Below are 6,053 nucleotides of genomic sequence, written 5' to 3'. Positions count from 1 at the left end.
TATTAAGTAATTTTGTATCACAGATTCCACAATAGCTGTAAAATTCCCTTAATACAGTAAATGCCACCACCTTTCTTGAATTTGAACCTTCAAGTCTTCTCCAATTAAATTAATTGCAGAATAGTCATTAATCCTCTGTTCCAAAATACGGAGTTTATTAAATTAGGTCAGACTTTTATGCACTAAAAACTGTTTTCTCTTTCTTTCTATTTCTTAACATTTAAAAACACAAAGGATGGACAACAGAAGTTAGTGTTTAGCTATCTACACATCTATCGTCAATGGAGAGAGGGATGCATCTCCAGAGGTACTTCATTCCACATACTATTTGATGTCCCTTTTATGAGAGAATTTAATAGCCTTCTGAAGCTATCTCTCTGCTGATCATATAGCAAGCCAAAGAATGGCTAGCTTAGACTAGATGACTAGATTTCAGATGACTAAACTGAAGTGAGATGAAGATTATCTTACATGTCTTGATTTCAATACAGAACAATTGGGAATAGTTGATTTTGAATAACTATTAACTTCTCACATTTTTAACACTGCAGACAATTTTCCTATAGTTTGTATTTCAGAGTCTTTTAAAGTCCACAGAGGATCGTCACAACTGTTTTGTCAAATCTGGGACCAAGCTAGAAAGCATGCTCGTCAGCAAGAGAGTTTTTTTGTTTTGTTTATGCAAGTAAGCTGCAAGGGAGGACACGAGGTCTGAAGATTCATAATACAGAAAAGTAAGAACATATTCTAATAGAAATCCAAACAAGCTCCTTGGTGACACTCTACACAGACTAAGTACAGCTGTCCAAAATGATACGAGAAATACCACATGTAAGTCAGGAAGATAAATTTTAAAAGTTGGCTATCTAATTTGGCTAAAAAATTGCCTCCTCTAACTAATCATAATGACCTCGAGAGACTGGTGGACAGAACCGCTAACAACATATACTAAATGTATTTATCTTTTCAACATCACTTGGAAAGGAGAAAGGATGAGCACTTTACAACAGTAAGATAATCTTACACCTGAACATAGATTTTGATAAACAAAGTTCAAAGGGTGGAGACAACAGGAGTCTATAAACATAGAAGAAATATAGCCAGGATAAAGCTAATCAGCAAATGATCAGGAAAAAAGATCTAACTCAAAACATGTATACATTTCCTATATACAAAAAGAGCAAGAGAAAACTATGTTAGAAGTTGCTTAATATTGCTTGACAAATTCCACATGCATAATTCTGAGAGGAATCTTTAACTTCAAAGTTTCTACAAAAGGTAAAAAGCCTCTGGATCTTTCAACTTTTTAATGGGAATTCCTCTTTTTTGCTACTCCACATTATCCTCAGCACCAGGATCAAGCAACCAAGATTTCCCCACTCCGCTTCTCCAATTCCAGAGTTATTTCTCTGGTTCTTCCCTTCCTTCTTTATTTGACAGAGCAACTTCATAATTAAAAAACAATGCAGAAAGAAGCTGGCAGGCAAAACTTATCACATTTCACTTCAGTTCTGCCACCCAATCCCAATCTGACCAACACCTGCACATCTCCCAGAGCACACACAGGCAGATGGTGTACACATGGGGGAAAAGGAAAAGCATCTGGAGGGGGAGAAAATGCTGCATTTGAAATGATCTAATTTTTACAGTAAGATAAGACCACATAGACAATAAAGAAATTCAAGAAGAGAAAGGAAGTGAAAAGAATAAGCAAGAAAAAAAGACAGAAACTGAAACTAAGAAAAAAAGTAAAAACACAGCAGTCTTATGACTGATTCATGATCTCTTCAATCCCGTACTTAGCTCTGCTATTAGTGCATGGTGCAGTTTCAGGCAAGCAAAAACCACCCCACAAGTGCAACTTTGAAAAATGCTCAGGCATCACCCTGGACACACACATGCAAAAGCATCCCCACACCACACCTTACAAAACACTTTGCAGCAACCAAAAATTAGCATAACATGTTTTTAACTAAAGACCAGAAGCAACAAACACAACACATCAGAGGCGGAAAGGACAACGGTAAAGGTACTATCAAGGGCCAGGAAAACATTGTCCTAGCCCAAGTGTGCCAAATAATTCCACTCGAAGCGTATTAGATGAATATATAGAATGTTTCCTCTCTTTCCAATTAATAAATGGTAAATAATAACTAAGAGCAACATCACTGTATTAGTTCTTTCTATATCATGATATAAAATACTGGCTTAAACAACTTAGCTCAAATTCTGCCTTGATATGGGATACTGCAGCACAAATGAAGATCCAAAGCCTGTATTTTAATCACAGCAGACAACACTGCAGAATTACCAATGTCCTACCCCTAGCACTTCAGTCTCTATAGTAAATCGCTAACAACCTTTCTAGACAGTCATTGAAAACAGAAGAAAATAAATATTCAATAAATATTTTAAAACAGCAAGCCTTTTTTAAAAAATGCCAATATGCAGGGATTTCAGCAGAGCTGTTGGCAGTGGTTGAAGAAATACTCACCTGAAAACAGCTTCCCTCATCATTTCTTCCAGACCAAGAAGTGAAGGATAGGTTGAAGTACTACTTTTAATTATTTTCTCTCACTGGCTACCAGAACAGATGGAAAGGGGAGTATGGAAAGAGTCAAGGGACTGCTATTTCTATTACCAACACTAAGAAAATGAACTGCCACACTTTTTTACGTGATTTTCATATGAACCATCAATGATAAGAAGATGCTTTTCCTTAATATTAAAGTCTTAGCTGTTATTACACCCATGGGTCACGACACAGAATTCCGGGTGTGAAATTTTGAGTCCTGATGAAAACTCAAGGATTAGACTCCAGTTGTAAGTAACATGAAGACCTTTTTCAAATTTTTCATTAGACTATAAGTGATTAAGCAATCTATACAGGCATAGCAACTAATACAAAAATATACTATCTTAGTCTAACCTCTAGAGTAAAAGCACTGATACAACTCACGTATTCAGGAACTTTCATTATTGAAACAGTCCTGAGCAACGCATTGTAAATAGCTTCTTAGTGCAGAAAGAAAAAATATAACCAGAACGGGTGCCTGGAAATGGATAACCATAAACATTTGCTATATAGGGACTATGCTGACTCATGGGCATGATGCAGTTAACAGGATCAAACAATGAGTGTGAGTTGTCTCTGGACACTCCTGGTAAGATCTCTGAGACACTTCTACAGAGGTGTTAATAGTGTGCAACTATTGGGACGGCATTTGAAGCAGTTCCTTACTATCCATCCAACTAGTCCCTGAAGACAGGCAGAAAAGTATGAGTGTGGCTCAGCTCTTAGATAGCTTCCAAATCTGTTGGTGTGGGCTCTGTGGCCTTAAGTACACTGACCCTCTCACATGGATTTTCTTACATTTTTTTCTGCTAGGGAGAAGGAGGAGATTGCTTGATGGAATGAGCAGCTCTGCACTCAGAAACAGAGAACTCTTGTTCCTTTTCCTGCCCTGGTAATGAAAACTGGGATGACCTATCCAGGTGAGACTGCTGAAACTGTGCTTGCATCTAGCCCACACAGCTAGACTGCAAACTTGTGCCTGATTTCTCTCCTCTTCCTTGAAAGATGACTAAGCTGATGAATGAGATATCACTGCTTGTCCAAAAAAAGGAAACAGTATTACTAATGAGACAAGTTCTTCAGGCCTTCTTGCTTGCTTCTGTCCTTTCTAACCTGGGCTTTCCAAGAATAGATGTTAGATCTAAAGTAGTGTCTCTGAAGAGGCAGATAGGAAGGAAAATGTCCAAAAGACAAATGTGACCATGAAACAAAGCAGGAATTAGGCTAACAAACTGCTAACTCAAATTAATTTTTAAATTAGCTATAAAATATTGTACTTCTCAGAAGAGTTCAGAAGTAGAAAATCCAAAAAATCTGCCTGTCACTATTGCAACAAAACAAAATAACCAGACCTGTAGAGAACCAAGATTTCCACTGATACCTCTGACAGGTCTTTTCCTAGACAGATATTCAAAGTAGGCTGAAATACAGTATTACAATTTTAACAGTATACTGAAAAATTTAGTGCATTCAAGCTCCTCTTTTATACTTCATACAGAAAAGGTTCTTTCTCCCTTTTAGAGCAGCATGTAAGCATTTCGACCATTTTGAACAGATCCATGCACTATACAATACCTATGTTAGATTAATGATGTTAAATATTAATGGCAGTCTATGGAAAAAAAAAGTATAAAACCTGTCCATACTATGTCTGTTTGGGATGAGACCAGAGCCACGGACATGACCCTTCAATTTGCATGAGGTTTGTAGTGGCACGGGATCCTGAAGGAGAATAGCTTATAATAAAACACATTATTACAAAAGAAATCAAGATTTTTTTCATCTTTACTTGGTTTGTGATGAGCATTAACAGGCATTGATTAATACAGACAAGCTGCAGACAAGGATACAGTATTAAAGACGATGTTTCCTTAGCAACAATATCAGATGAAAATCCAAGAATATATTCATGTGACTATTCCTGAGCTTCGTAAAACTAGGGCACCAGTAAAAATGCACAAAATAATACTGCAGTAAAATAACAGCATCTCAAGTATCTATTAATCAAGAGTTAATTTCAAGTGTGAATTTTTTTCTATGAGTAAATACAGAAAAATACTTTCATTGTATGTTTACAGGCATTTTACATATAGTTGCAGATATTTTCTTATTTGCTGCCATTTATCCCTATTTCCCCAGAAAGAGTAACAGGAGAAACTACAAACCATTTCTGTCATACTATTTAAGTTGTTAAAGCAGAAAGAGCTGTATCAGCAAACATTTCTCTTCAAAGTTTAAACAGATGTAGTCAGAGTACACTTACTTCCCATAGACAAAACAAAGCAGTACTCTCATGGAGCATCATGACTGGGTCTTCCACATAGTTATTATCACAGTACCAATAATGTCAAATACAGCTTTCTGAAGATTCCTTACATTGTACAAGCACGCAACTTCAAAGTAAGAGAGTCTGAACTGGAGACAAGGAGGGTGGACTAAAACTGTACGTTGACTATTCCCAGCTGCAGTTTCTCTCATCCTCATTACATATTCCCCCCTCTTGGATCTGAATGTTTTTAGATTAACAAGAAACATTTATAAGCAACCTAGAGAACCCTAAAAATCACTTTGGGCTCCTATCTGTTCCAAAATGCAGCAGAAGGGCGGGGCGGGGGGGGCAGGACGGAGATCAGATGAACTTCAAAGAGAAGGAAAGAGTTAGAGAGTGAGTACAATAACACGGATGCAAAGTTCCCAACTCATCAAATATGAAAATTGAGGAAAAAGATTCTGGGAACTATATGTCACTTTACGCAGATGCCCATTTTTGCCTTGCATACCACATCCTCCACTGCTGAGGAAGGGATTGGCTTAAGTTTTCTAGTAAAAGAGTTAGCATCTCTAGAAAAGAGATTAAAAATAAAGACACTCCTTTTCAAATATGAATGATTTTGTCAGCGCCAATAGGGAACTCATGTTTCAACTGAGCAGGGGGTGTTGGTTTTTTTCCAAATTCTACATGATCTTGACACTTTCATCACCAGGTTTTCATTATCTGAGGAAAGTTTCTTTTCTAACATGCCCCTTGAAAAGGAAGGCAGCAAAATTACTTGCATTTTCCTAGCAAAAAAACTCTTCTCACAGAGAAGTCAGAAATGTCACATACTCCAAAATGATTAGGAGATAAATTTGCTACGACAATGTCCTATTATCTTTTATTAGCTATTCATATAAAAGAAGCAATTCTGATTATGATAACTGGTGGTACAATAATGGGACATACTAAAGCCTGAAGGTAACCAAGGAATGGAATGTCACCTGAAAAAAATACCCAACTTCCTTCTTTCCTCACAAGACAGTGCAAGGACTTAAGACTCATTCTTTAAACCATTATTAGACATAAACTGTCAAACATAAGCGCCCCAGTAGTAGCAACAACAACAAAACAAAAAAAAAAAAAAAGGAGGAAAAGGGAAAAAAATACAGAAGAGCAAGATCTGCAGAGACAAGAGGTACTGCAATCAGCTGTCAATAACTG

This window comes from Cariama cristata, unplaced genomic scaffold, assembly GCF_000690535.1.
Source record: "Cariama cristata isolate BGI_N322 unplaced genomic scaffold, ASM69053v1 scaffold10158, whole genome shotgun sequence".
NCBI lineage: Eukaryota > Metazoa > Chordata > Aves > Cariamiformes > Cariamidae > Cariama > Cariama cristata.
The sequence above is the reverse complement of the archived record's forward strand: the minus strand, read 5'-3'. Positions refer to the sequence as shown.